Consider the following 14,729-nt stretch of genomic DNA (forward strand, 5'->3'; position numbering starts at 1 on the left):
TCCAGTGCATTAGTTCATGGTGTCTTGCAAACCTTTTCAGATGAAACTGAATTTTCTCCAACAAAGCATGGCTCTTGAGTTCTAGAAATTATAGGGATCCTCTTGTTTCCAAACACCTGGACTGATTTGTTAAAAGGCACTGTCTCAGGGTACCACCGGAGGAATCTTTAAATGAATGTTCCCTAAATCCGTGACCTGACATTTAATAAAAGCTGCTTCACTTTATTTTCTAAGTAATTCTTGGATTAGTTACTTGCAGGGCATAAAGTTTAGGAGTGTTGCTCAATATTTGTGCCACTGACCTCCAGCTTATAAAATGAGATCAGACTGCCTCTGAGATTATTTTCCTTCTTTTTAAAAGCAATGTAATTACCTAAGCATGGCTCTACTGGGCAGCAGCTAAATGAGAAAACCTTTAGCTTCAGGCACTACATACAACAATGATACATATTCTTTCCTTTCACACGGTGGGCCATAAACATGGGAAGGCAGCAGCATTAATTTCCTATAGAATGGTTGCCAGGATGAAATTTTCTGATCAGTGGTAAAATAGGCATGCCTGGACCTATGGCTTGTAAGAGTTCTGTGATATGGCCAATTCTGTGGTCATTTTTATAGACAATTCCCCCAGAAACCTTTAAAGCAAGACAGCCATAGGAGTGATGCATTTTCGGGCTGCAAGAAATATTGGCCCATTATATCCAGATCAGTCCCTGAAGGGTTACTGTTAATATTTGGCTTTGGGGAGAGGAGTCAATAAAAACCCATGTTCATGGTACTTTATATACACAGTGCAGGCAGAGGGAAGGCTAAGGGAGGTAAAAATAGTGTACATAGCACATAATAAGGATCATTAATAACAGTTACCAATCCTAACACTGCCAATGTGTGTGTTTATGTGGATGGTTATATAGCAAAGTCGTTAGCAGAATGGATGTTGGTGTCCAAGAGATTGAAGTCAAATCTTGGCTTTGCCAATTAGGAAGCAATGGGACTGAAAAAATTATTTAAACTCTAAATCTCAGTTTCCTTATTGATACAATGGGACAATATGTTGCTTCCTTGGTGAATTAACACATGCAAAGGACCTAGATCAGTACTTGATGTATCATAAGCATTCAATAAATGGAGAACTTTGAGTAAGGCAACATAAATGTATACTAATGACCCATAGCAAGCTAACATCTGAGATTAGACCTAGATGCCTAGGATAACTAAAATATCATAAAATACTTGAATTTGTGGATGGTTGATTTTTTAACATGGTCTGCAGGAAACATAATATCATATTCCATTGACTCTAAGATGTGCATTTTTAAATATTTAAATGAGGGGCATTAGCTTTGCCTGCATATACATATCAAAGTTCAGGAAAAAAGATGAGAGCAGTTTGGAAAAAAAATCCAGATCCAATAATGGAGCATTCTTTTAAGAAATGCTACATCATCAGTCTTCTCATTGACATGGAATATGACAGTGCAGAAAATACAAACACCGATGACCTTTATCTACAAAACTGTTCAGAAGAGCTCAACTTTAGAAAAACACCTCCTTCCATGTATTTGTTTTTGCTTTCTGTTCTCTCTATGCAAAACAGTAATGTTAGGGAACAATGTATGTTTTACTAGGTCTGCTTATTACATAGAGCATTTTCAAGTCAATATGAAGTAAAATTTCTGGTATCAAAGCTTCATGCCATAGCGTTAACTGTCTTTCTTGTCCTGGCATACAGATAATGGAACCCCTTACAACTGATGACGACTTAGCTTTACTGAAATAGAGCAAACAAGAAAGTATGACAAGTCAAGAGAAATTTAGAACTCAAGAGAACTCTGAGTTGAGAAAGGCCAGCCTAGTGGATTCAAATCTTAGCTCCTTTATTTCCCGTGATGTTATCTAAGAACAAGTGATCATCCTTCTGAGCATCTGTAAAATGACAGTTTTACTAAACCATTAAGCCAGTTCTGTGGATTAAACAAAATAATATATACAAAGTATTTAATACCATACCATGTAAGTACTGCAAGAGTGTAATAAATGATTGATATATTGTTATTATGATCATTAATGATCTACCTTTCTATTTAAGAAGTCAAACTACTGGGCGCCTGGGTGGCTCAGTTGGTTGAGCGACTGCCTTCGGCTCAGGTCGTGATCCTGGACTTCCAGGATCGAGTCCCGCATCCGGCTCCCAGCTCCTTGGGGAGTCTGCTTCTCCCTCTGACCTTCTCCTCTCTCATGCTCTCTCTCACTCATTCTCTCTCAAATAAATAAATAAAATCTTTAAAAAAAAAAAAAAAAAGAAGTCAAACTACTTCTGGACAGTTTTCACAGCGTGTAACAGAAAGCTACTACTCACCCACCTAAAACAGAAATACACATTTACGTGCATTAACATAAGCTCTAAGTTAAGCTCCTGTAGTTTGGTTTAAGCATAATCTAAAAACAAATGAATGTTCACCAGATCTGAAAGTTACATTTATAATGGTCTGACTGAAAATGTAATTTAAGGTTAAGGTTAAGTAGGGGTGGTCAAGGGCAATGCAAAGACAGATGGCCGTCGTCTCGCTGAAACGAACAAGCAGGAGGAATACATGATTGCTAATCGAAAAGTCAGGCCGTGTGTACTCAGAATACATAGACTGAAACCATCATTGTCATCAATAGGGGTTTCGAATGCAAGACTTCAACTGGGAGACCTAAAGGCAAATACACTGAGGCTTGCAATTGAATTGCTATATATATGGAGAATTAAGAAAAATGCTCTAGGGGAAAGAGTCGTAGGTAGTCCTTTATTTAACAGTAAATGCGGTCATTGTGTGTTACAGTTACAGAGGCCTATCTGAAGTTCCTCCCTGATTCTCAAACTTAAGATTCCTATTAAAGAAAAAATAATTGTGTTTCGCTCATGCTGACTTAAGTATTTTATTATAATGTTACTTAAATGATTACATATAAAACTAGATATAAGGAATTATAATGTTCAAGAGAATCCGGAAAAAAAAAAAAAAAGGCCAAACAAAACCAAAACAATGAAAACTGACTGCATTTGTTAAATGTCCTTGAAGTTGTTTTGCTGAAACCCGCTAACTGCTTGCAATTTGAGGAGGGTATTGACGGAACAAAGATTCCTTTGAGTTCAGCTTGCCAGAAACACCAAGCTGGTTGTGATGAGCCATTTACTTGTCACTGTTCTCTATTCGAACTCCTGCAAAACTTTATCCCTCACTTGACATGCATTTATTAAGTCTGCCTGTATTCTCTTCTCATTGGCCTTTAATGAATATGTGGTTGCAATGCGGTCACAAACTCAGCTGCAAGTCAGGACAGCAGAGTCCTTGTCTACTGCTCTGTGACAGACACCCCAAACTGGGTGACTTAAGACAGCAGTAATCACCTGTTTCTGCTGCTTTCTTTGGGCCAGGAACCCAGGAGTGGCTCAGCTGGGTAGTTCTGGCTCGGGGCCTGTCATGAGGTCATAGTCAGCTGGTGGCTGAGGCTGGGGTCCTCTCCAAGTCTTTGTCACTCACCTGGCTGCTAGTGGGACTAGGAGGACTTGAATAGTTGGGGATTCACTAGCTGTCTCTAGAAAGTCTCTCCATTTGGTCACTACAGGGTGGCAGTGTCACAAAAGCCAGATTTCTTATATGAGCCTCCCATACGCATGCCCCAAGACAGAGCCAGGCAGACACCGTATCACCTTTTCTCATTTAGTCCCTGAAGTCATGTAAGGGAACTGTGTCTCACATCATTCACTAGAAGCAAGTCACTAACTCCTGCCTGTATTTTAAGGGAAGGGAAATTGAGACTCCATTTGCTGAAGGGAGGGGTATTAGAGAATTTAAAATATATTTTAAAGCCTGCAGATATTGAAATCATATGGCCCCATTCAGTTTTTTGGTTTTTTTTTTTTAAGATTTTATTTATTTATTTATTTATTTATTTATTTTATTTTTTTATAAACATATATTTTTATCCCCAGGGGTACAGGTCTGTGAATCACCAGGTTTACACACTTCACAGCACTCACCATAGCACATACCCTCCCCAATGTCCATAACCCCACCCCACCCCCAACCCCCTCCCACCATCAACCCTCAGTTTGTTTTGTGAGATTAAGAGTCACTTATGGTTTGTCTCCCTCCCAATCCCATCTTGTTTCATTTACTCTTCTCCTACCCCCTTAACCCCCCATGTTGCATCTCCTCTCCCTCATATCAGGGAGATCATATGATAGTTGTCTTTCTCCGATTGACTTATTTCGCTAAGCATGATACCTTCTAGTTCCATCCACGTCGTCGCAAATGGCAAGATTTCATTTCTTTTGATGGCTGCATAGTATTCCATTGTGTATATATACCACATCTTCTTTATCCATTCGTCTGTTGATGGACATCTAGGTTCTTTCCATAGTTTGGCTATTGTGGACATTGCTGCTATAAACATTCAGGTGCACGTGCCCCTTCGGATCACTACATTTGTATCTTTAGGGTAAATACCCAGTAGTGCAATTGCTGGGTCGTAGAGTAGTTCTATTTTCAATATTTTGAGGAACCTCCATGCTGTTTTCCAGAGTGGCTGCACCAGCTTGCATTCCCACCAACAGTGTAGGAGGGTTCCCCTTTCTCTGCATCCTCGCCAGCATCTGTCATTTCCTGACTTGTTAATTTTAGCCATTCTGACTGGTGTGAGGTGGTATCTCATTGTGGTTTTTGATTTGTATTTCCCTGACATGAACAGACATTTCTGCAAAGAAGACATCCAGATGGCCAACAGACACATGAAAAAGTGCTCCACATCACTCGGCATCAGGGAAGATTTTATTTATTTGACAGAGAGAGATCACAAGTAGGCAGAGAGGCAGGCAGAGAAGGGCGGGGGGAGCAGGCTCCCTGCTGAGCAGAGAGCCCGATGTGGGGCTCCATCCCAGGACCCTGAGATCATGACCTGAGCTGAAGGCAGAGGCTTTAACCACTGAGCCACCCAGGTGCCCCCTCCCATTCAGTTTTCAATGTTCACCTGCATGAATCAGCATATGCTTACATCTCTTTACAAATCTCATAAGGAATTCACAGAACCCCAAAGAACAGGAAGCCAACTCTTATTGGTCTGTGGACTGTAGTCTGAGAAAAATTCAGTTATGCACCAATTGCAATAACATGGAATGGAAGTTTCCTTAAATCACAGTGTAGGAGAGAACGCACTTAAATAAACAGGAAGCGAAGATGAACTGGAAAGTGTTTTGTGAGTTGGTGAAGCTAAAGAAGTTGACGTATTCATGGATGACTTTAGGTCTTTTTAAGTGCCTTTCCCATATATTCAAATGAGGGTTAAAGGGCCCACTCCGTAAATAGCTAGGGTTTCATGTCAACGTTGTGCAATGTTCTTCCATCAGTGAATATCCACTGTTGAACAACACACCCTTCTACGCATTGGGGAAATGTTAGTAAGAGTAATGCACACTAATTTCTCATTGTTATTAGGGCTTAGAAGGGAACCCAAGCTTTAAGAAAATAATTATAAATGCAATAACTGCTACAAAAAGGAAATCATAAAGTGCTGTGGAATGCTAATGTAGTCCAGAGGAGAGGCCTGGAATAAGTAAGCCAACATCCAGTCAATAAGGTGAAGGAAAGGGGGCTAAGGCATTTTCAGGCCTTTCCTATATTTGCTTTTGACCAGGGTTCATCTCTTACTTCAGACCTCATACCATGAAACAGACTTCTGGTCCATAAAAGAATGTTCTTGATGAATATACCTAATAATTCATAATTAAGGATTCTTTGGTGATATGTAAATCCTGGTGAGGCATAACAGGAGAACAGATATTCAAATAGCTTGAGTCAATTCTCTGCAAACCCTCATCTTATGAAGATAGGTCACTGTGTAGATGGTTTTCAGATGGGCTAGTAGCACAGGGTTGGTTGACTCATGCTGGATATTCCATGCATCAGGGTTTCCCTTCCACTAGCAATTTGTTTCTCCATTTCTGCAGCTGAGAAGAGTCAGAAAAGAATGGCTTACCTGCCATTGTCTTCAAAAGGCACTGGGGTAGCTGTCTCTGCAGCAGGCAAGCTTTCCTTGTGTTTCCACTTGTTGTCCGTAGGGTTCTCATGACTTGAGGAATGGCTCTGCCATTCTAGAAGGAAAGAAGAAAGGTGAGAGAGGTGGGGGCAAGACCCTTCTTGCCTCTGACGATTCAGATGCTCTGAACTTCCTCTCTGTAGGGAGAGAACATTTTAACCCACACCTGGAAGGAGAATGGCAAGACCTCCTCAGAGTCCCTGAATGCTGGGGCAGAACTTTCTCCTCTGCTGTCCTGTGTACAGTTGACCTGATTAGCTTTCATCTACCTCTTATACTTGAGACAACATTGTTATCCCAAATGACTGAGATGCAGCTGGCAATCCATTCATTAAATTCCCATTATCTGGAGGGAGAAGAGTAGGTGTGCAGGCTTTTGTGTTAAGGAGGGTTCCTACTAAAAATATTTAACTGAGGGAAGGGATCAACTAATCAGATTGGAAATTGGCCACAGGGGACAGTCCTTTAATTTCTTGTTGTGGAGAGTTGTGGGGCGATCCAGGAGTCCTAAGCAAAGATACAGATAATCTCAGGATGGTTGTCATTTGCCGAGTACTATGCACATATTTTAGAATAACTCATGTATCTATAATAGCAGTGCATGTTGATTAACTTGATGTGTGTGGCATTGTATACGTATCTGCAAATAACAAGGCATGCAGTGAAAAAGAACTGGGGCTTCAAGGCTAGATTTCAGTGTCTGGTTCTTTATCTTTGCTATGTGACTTTGGGGAAGTCACTTATCTCCCTCAGCCTCAGGTTTTCCATCAGGCTAAATGATGCTTAAGCCTCCTTCCATCATCACAGTCATTGCCACCATTCTATAGCCATGATCCAGGTGCTCTTTTCATTCTTAGCAAACAACGTTGTGCTGTGATGGAGAGCCTGCCTACTACTTAGGTCTGAATCCTGCTCAGTGATCCAGGGAAGGTTCACTAAGTTTCCTAGGTCAAATTTCTTCGACTGTTAAAATGAGGATTACAATAGGATCTACAACATAGGGTTGTGATGAGGGTTCAAAGGGATAATGCAAGAAGAGTCTTTAGCACTATGTGTGCCACAGCTTACTCAATTGCTTTGAGTTCCTATTCTAATGGCTAGAGTCAGCTGAAGAGCTACAGAGCCTTCTTTTTCATCCCTCAAATCCATCCATGAATTTCAAGGTTATGTTTCAAGTCCAAGTTGCCCTAGCTCTTGAGCCCACTCCTATGTTAATGGCACATTGAATGTGAGGGGGAAGGTGGCATGGGGCCATGTCTTCAGAACGTGTGCCAGGCATGGCCAAGGGCCCATTCTCTGATGTCTCAATCTGTTCAGCAGGGCTCTGCCACGTGCCAACTTTTCCTAAGCCACAAAAAGGTTTAAAATTTGTGGTGAAGTGAGATGTTCAACAAAGGAGAATTCTGCCTTTTGTTGGAATTCGGAAATAGAAATTCAAGGTCTCTTCATTTCAGATGTTATCCTTGTCCATCTGGAGGGGTGAAGAGCCTCAAAGATGTGGGGTGGCTCTGGACAGAACACATCCCAGTTAGAATTTTCCTAATAGATTTTAATATGAAGGATATGGACATATGAATGGAAGTGGCTCAGAACTTTTCATTAAGTATGAAAAATGAATTCAGTGGTCATATATTTGGAGATTATCTATCTATCTATCATCTATCTATCTATAGAATTGGTTATAAGGTGGTTGAAATCCTGGGAATTTAGTGGCCCATCTCATTGAAGGGTCCAGGAAATGGGTTGAGTTTAGGCTTGGCTGGTTCAAGTTGCTCAAATATTTTTACCAGGACTTCTTCTTTCTCTATCTTTCAGTTCAGTTCTCTTCTATTTTGGCTTTTCTTTCCAAGAATATTTTTCCCAAGTGGTGGCTAAGAAGTTGACTAGCAACTCTAGACTTGCATTTTATCCATTTCTCAAGTATAGCAAAAAACCAAACCGAAAGAAAACAAAAACAAAACAATACTTCTTTCCAAATCAAGCAGCAAAATTCCAGGTAGGATTCTCATGGGTTCAGCTTGAGTTATACATCTTTCTCTGAATTTCACCGAGGCCAAGAGGAAATAACGCTAACTGGCTGGGCTCAGGCCTCAGACCATCCCTTCGAGCCAAAATGAAGTATTAAAATCAAACTTCACACACCAAAATTAAGAGGAAGTTTGGTTGCCCCAAAGAAAATTGGAGTGTTCCCCCCTACCGCCAAGAAGGCAGTAAAACCAACAGATCCCATTACAAGCAAGAATTTAGAATGAAAAAATTTATCAGCACACATGTGCTCACAGACATGTTTATCTGGAAACTTCGTGAAACAGCTGGAAAAATCAGCTGTCAATCTTGATGAATTATTTTGCTGTTTCCTTTTCCCTAGCAAAGTCCTGGAGGTTCGTTGATCCAGCAGTCTTCACCTCTGTTGTGCCTTGACCCTGTGCCTGGTGCTAGAAGCTGAGGAGAGGGAAGGAGCGGGACCCTCCCGGAACTCGTGTCTGGTGTCTGGCTGAGAGCCAGAACATGCCACTACTTTGTTATCCTGCCCTCCTCCATGGATTTCTATATTCCATTATTCTTCTCAAATAAAACTCGGACCTGCTTTTTCCCTTTGAATGCTGAAGGCTCCGTCTCCAAGTTCCCCTGCTAGAAGGCATATTATGAAACGGGATGTACCATCAGAGACGAAGGTAAGAAATCCAAACTGCATGGCCTCACGTAAACCCCACTAGGTCTCTGTTAGGGGCTCCTTCCCCTTTCAACAGGTGTAAGGACAAAAGGCCCATTGTCCTTAGGAGCCTATAGGATAAATAGAAAGAACATGTCCTTGCTAGTTAATCAGCTGGCGATAAAGAGTATTGTTTTATCTCCTGCCATCTCCATGGTTCCATGGGATGAGTTCTATTGTGGCACAAAGTCTGCTTTGTCTTTCCAACCCACTGAGACGTTTAAACTGACCTTTCGTATATTCCTTGGTTGTCACAACCTGAGCACTGAGTTAGTATTATGCACTGAGAGGATTATCAATTTTTTTTTTTCCTACAAGGGCACTATCATCTATGGAGATGCTAGGATGATGAAAACCAGTGTGATTCTCTTCTTGCTTTAAAAAAAAAAAGTCTATTACTTCTTTTTTTTTGGAACAGTTTTAGGTTTATAGAGAAGTTGAACAGAAAGTATGGAGTTCCCATCTACTTCTTCACTTTGCCCTCTTCTGCAGTTTCCCCCATTATTAACATCTTGCATTAGTGTGGTCCATTTGTTGTCACTGATGAACCTGTATGAATACATTGTTATTAACTGAAATCCAGAGTTTATATTACGTTACTCTTTGTATGGCACCATCTAGGAGTTGTCACAAATGTCCAGTGACATGTATCCACCATTATAGTGTCACACACAATGGCTTCCTTGCCCTAAAAATCCTCTGTGCTCAGCCGATGTATCCCTCTCTCCTGGCAACCGGGGCAACCATTAATCCTTTTACTATCTCCATAGGTTTACTGTTTCCAGAATGCCCTACAGTGGGACTCATACAGTATACATAGTTTCCTTTTCAGATTGGTGTCTTTCCTTAGCAATATGCATTGAAGGCTCCCCCAAGTCTTCTTGTGAGCGGGTAGCTCATTTCTTTTTACTGCTGAAGAGCTTCTGCTTAATATTTAAAGCTCGTTTGAGGGGCGCCTGGGTGGCTCAGTGGGTTAAACCTCTGCTTTCAGCTCAGGTCATAATCTCAGGGTCCTGGGATCGAGCCCCGCATCAGGCTCTCTGCTCAGCAGGGAGCCTGCTTCCCTCTCTCTCTCTCTCTCTGCCTACTTGGGATCTCCCTCTCTGTCAAATAAATAAATAAAATCTTAAAAAAAAAATAGCTCGTTTGAGACCAGAATGGTTGCCCCACCCCCACTGGCATTTTCACATTCATGAGATTACTGGTCATCACCTAAATTTTAAAAAGTGGGCTTACGGCATGCATTATGTGAGAGAATTAAATTCCATTTCCGGATGGTTTCAAGCACCTTCTATAGAGCTGAAGAAAGAGCAAATTCTAATATCTCAATCACAGCCACAATAGAGGTGGTCTGTTTTGGCTGCTGGCAACACCAGTGTTCTTTGCATTTTTTTACCCAGAAGAATTTTATCCATATAGTTAGTGTTTTCCCTAAAATAAATGATCTCCTAATTTTTTTTTTTTTTTAGTTCCAGCAACATCAGAGGTCCCACGTACCCAATTAGTAATAATACTGATTTTTAAGACACAAATCAAGCATTTTCTTTTTCTCTTTATATTTCCTAAACATCTAGTCCATGCAGACAGTGGTGAAGGAGTCCCCACTCGCTTATCCGGCATCTGATAGCCGTAAACGGTATAGGCTTTCAAATTCACAGTTGCACAGTTAATTTCCTGGCTCTGTCCCTTCCTGCTGTATGTCTTTCAACAAGCCATTTCTCCTCTTCTAGCCTCAGTTTACTCTTCCATAACCCACAGCTCATAGAGGGTTCTATTAAGGCTGGTGTGGATATAGGAGATAATCCATGGAAAGCATGGAGCACAGTTTCAGCAACAAAAAACGTCCTTGAGCCTCAACCAGACCACATCAGGGAACAGGCCTGTGTGTAAAGGAAACATTGAGTATAGCATAGGTTCTCATTAAATTATTTCTGACTGATCAAGGGGGCAAAGGAAGGGCAAGTCCTTTCACGTGTAGGCTCTCAGAGAACACAGGCATTTATAGAAGGCAGCAGACTTAATTAGGGTCAAGAATGATAGCGGATATTAGGTACCCTGTGCAACCAGACACAACCCACCACACCACTTCTCGTACCTCTTGACTCTGCCACTGCTGGGATGGTCCGCTACTGATAATTCACATTCTTCTCTTCCCCACCCTTGAAAAGTCCATTTTCTGAGCAAACACCCTTTGGTAAAATGATTAGCAGACAACCCGGTTCCTAAATTTAATGAAGGATTTCTTCAGGGTGAAACTGATGGTACAGAATATTCTGTCTCTCCTCCTCACCCTTCCCCTGACATCACTCCGATAAAATACACCATCAGCTCATAGTTACTTAGATGCCAGTGGTGCAAGAAATCCCAATCCCACAAACACAAGGGCTAACATTATACCCTGGGTGTCATTTTTTATCCCACTTTTGCTTTTTACTCACTTTCATGTTGTAGACAAAGACTCTTTTGCCAAAGACAGGGTAAATAAACTCAGACACATCCTGTCTCCCTTACATCTTTGTTTATCTATAAACTGTCAGAGATACTGATGAAAATCCACTAAAGCATGCTTCAAGCACTTATACCAAGGCCATGTGAGATGGAAGCATGACAGCTGATGTGAGGGGACGGTATCACCTACGATGATCCCAGCCTGGCTCTGTGTGAAGACACACATACACATTAAGGATACCAACAAAAGATGGCCCACCGTGACAGTTAGGGATGGACTCAATTGTATAAAGAGGTAATAATGGAAAACAAAAACAAAAACAAAAAAACCCAGACACAGCCGTGTGACCAGGTAGCTACACAGTGAGGACATGATGAAGCTTAGAGGTTCAGAGCATGCGTTTCAGGATGAGTACAGATTTAAAACCTGGCTGGACCTTGAACCTTTTAACCAGGCAACCCATTTAACTGTTCCATGCTGCCCTTGCCTCGTGTGCAAAATGGAGTAAATCAGTATCTACCTCAGGCTGGGTGAGTTAAAATACATCAGGTGCTTGGCTCAGGCAGACTTTGAGTAAGACTTAGCTATTAGTTTGATTGTGTTAATAAGGATTGCCAATCAAGGAGCACCCAATAGGCAGCAATGCCCCAATTTTATCACCACAAACCTTTCCTTCCAGGGCATCCTCTGAGGTTAATGTTCTACAGAAAACAATTGGGGAAAGGCTGCCTTAAATAAACAAAACCTGAGATTTTTGTGGTGGGAGTATGGGTTTTGTCTTGGATATCCTCACTAGCAAGTTACAAGTTTTAAAATAATGCTTGTGGTTGTTTCATTAATATTTTGGGCATTGGGTTTGGGGCCAGGAATCCTCAATGCTGTCCTCGTTTCTGTGGAAAAATCAGATTTCGTTTACATCATTCCTACTTACAGCAACTTTTCTGGGACCCATATCACAAGGGTCTGCCTGAGCCAATGGGCTGTAAGATTTGCAAAGCAAAATCTTCCCTTTGGCCTCTGTCTGCCTCATCCTGCTCTGGGTCAGAATTCCCTCTTGTGTCCCAGGAACACAGAAGCCATCACCTACCCCTTGGGGAGGTACTATGAGCCTAGAAGAAGCATCTCGAGCCTCTCTGGAGAAAGATAAACTGTGTGCATGTTATGGGTATTTTATGATCTGTTATGGATGGATACTCCAGGATGCAGTCTTACAGCTTGACTTTTTTTTTTTTCTTTAAAGCAAGGAAGCTCAGCAGTGAAACTCATTTTCCTCAAGTCCCAAAGTGGTTTTGCAATAAATCTGTGAATTTAATCAGCCTCCTCTGTTGAGGCAATCTTCCCTAATTGGGTTCTTGTGAAGAATAATAGACATGATGACAAAAATACTTAATCTCTGGAAAGGAAGCCAGAGTCTCATCAATAATACTGATGATAAAGCTCCCGTTCCCTAAAAGAAATGGAGCACAGGCTTCTGGTGCAGCCCACGGCACCAGGCTTGCCTGGCCTCAGGTACTATTTGCTTTTTAGACCCATCGAACGCTTTCTCCTCCTTCCTGGCCAAACAGCAAGAAAATGGAAATCCCAAACTGGAAGACAGGGTTTCCATCGCTTTTGGCCAGTAACGAAGTGGACGACTCAGTAGGCTTCTAGAAATTTTCTAGAAGATTACAAGAGAGTAATGGGGAATGGCATTCCAGATGAAAACAAACAGAACACGAATCCAAACAACACGGTTTTGTTTCCTTTCTCTGGTAGGCGATTCCTACTCCTCTCTCTCAAATCCTGGGAGTAGTGGTGGGGTCTGGGGGGGGGGGGGGTCCCTGCCAGGAATGTACCCACACCTTTTGGCTATCAGCTGGGGAACCAGCCTCATGACAAAATCGGGCATTGGAACTAGATGCCTCAAGTTCCCCAATTATTGGGCAAAGAGAATGTCCAGATCTAGCTGGGATCTGTCCTACATAGGGTGGGTGTTGAAAGAGGAAGGCCCTAAAATTGGAGGCAGGCCTGGAAGGGTTGTAGAAGGGGGGTTGAGGAGCAATGGCAGAGGCAGTCTAGATTTTTCCATCCTGGAGAATGAGAGAAGCAAAGCGTGATAATTGAATTAGAGACGGAGGAAAAGGAATGATTTCACAAGGAGGTCATCTGTCCCAGGCCTTCCCCCATGAGCCTGGCATTCCAGCACCCTCTCTGTTCTTTGCATGTGAGAGCAGTCCCGACTTGTCTCCCCACCCCTACCCCCCCATGCCCCCGTGGCCCTTGGCAGTCAACAGATCATGTTGGTGATAAACACAGGAACTCACCTGTGGTCAGCAGACACAGGGCCAAAACTGCAGGAAGAGATGTAAAAAATGCCATCCTCCCTCTGAACTGGACAGAAATGCTTGCTCGCACAACAAAAGATCTAGTGTGCTTGGTCTCCTCTAGCCTCGGGCCTTCACGAGCATGTGAATAGGGGCACTGGTGGGGCACAGATGCAGGAAAAGCCCAGGTTCCCTCGTTTCAGTCCCGAGGTATGGTTTCTCTGTTTCCTCCCACTGGACGGCTTCAGGATGAATTGCTCCCAAAACCAACAGTAAAATTTAGCCACCACTCCTTGCGGGAAAAGAAGAAATCCTCATCTCTTCAGAGAATTTTGTTCGGTGTGAGTCTTGCTGACTTTGGTCTGTGTCTCACACGCACACAAGCTGTGGGGGTTTCCAGGTGATCCTTCTAAGTAGACCACGCTCTCAACATGGTGTTGTCCCTGGACGAGAAGGATAAGCAACACCTGAGAACTCATTAAAAATGCAAATTTGTGGTCTCACTCGGTCCTACTGAGTCAAAAGCTCTGGGATTTGGGCCCAGCAATGTGTGTTTCAACAAGCCTCTCGGTAATTCCCAATGCACACTTTTTTTTGAGGACCCTTACCAGAAGCTGATCAGTTCTCTAGAAATCGTTAAAATTTTATGCCTGTGTGTTTGCTCCTTCTGTTCAGCCCATTTGGCGTGCTTCTATCTTTTCTGCTTGGCAGACTCCTATTCAGTCTTTAAAGCCCACGAGAAGATACCCTCTCCGATTAGTAAACCCCCCCGACACCATTCCGTCTACCTAAACAGAATTTATTGCTCCTGATTTGCTTTCTAAGAATACTTCAGGTAGCCACTAATATATCATATGGTAATCATCATTTATCTGTTTTCCACACCAGGCTGTGAGGGCAGGAAAATATCTAATTCCTCAAATGCTTTACACAAAATATCATGGGCATAGCTCTGGGGACACCAAAATAAAATAATTAAAATATTAATTAAAAAGTGGAATACTGCCTCATTTGCCTAATTCATTACGGCATGTGAGATGAGATTTCCAACCCCTGGCATGTGCTAGCTGTGTCAAGTTGGGCAAGTTACTTAGCCTCTTCAAATCTCATTCATAGGGAAGAAAATTGCTAATAGGATGTACCTTAGTGTATGTAGGATGACTAAGTTAGAAATAATGTG

At 42.1% G+C, this 14,729-nt stretch overlaps 1 long non-coding RNA gene across 1 annotated transcript in view; it reads left to right on the top strand.

The window, feature by feature from the left end:
* The window catches only part of LOC111143965, a 312,577-nt gene that overhangs the window by 98,794 nt on the left and 199,054 nt on the right, over positions 1-14,729 (top strand). The window contains exon 2 of the long non-coding RNA XR_002640350.1: positions 8,453-8,759. This is a non-coding gene — a long non-coding RNA (uncharacterized LOC111143965). The remainder of the gene's footprint in view (positions 1-8,452; positions 8,760-14,729) is intronic.

The sequence above is a fragment of the Enhydra lutris genome, unplaced genomic scaffold, assembly GCF_002288905.1.
Source record: "Enhydra lutris kenyoni isolate GAN:26980312 unplaced genomic scaffold, ASM228890v2 scaffoldscaffold10, whole genome shotgun sequence".
NCBI lineage: Eukaryota > Metazoa > Chordata > Mammalia > Carnivora > Mustelidae > Enhydra > Enhydra lutris.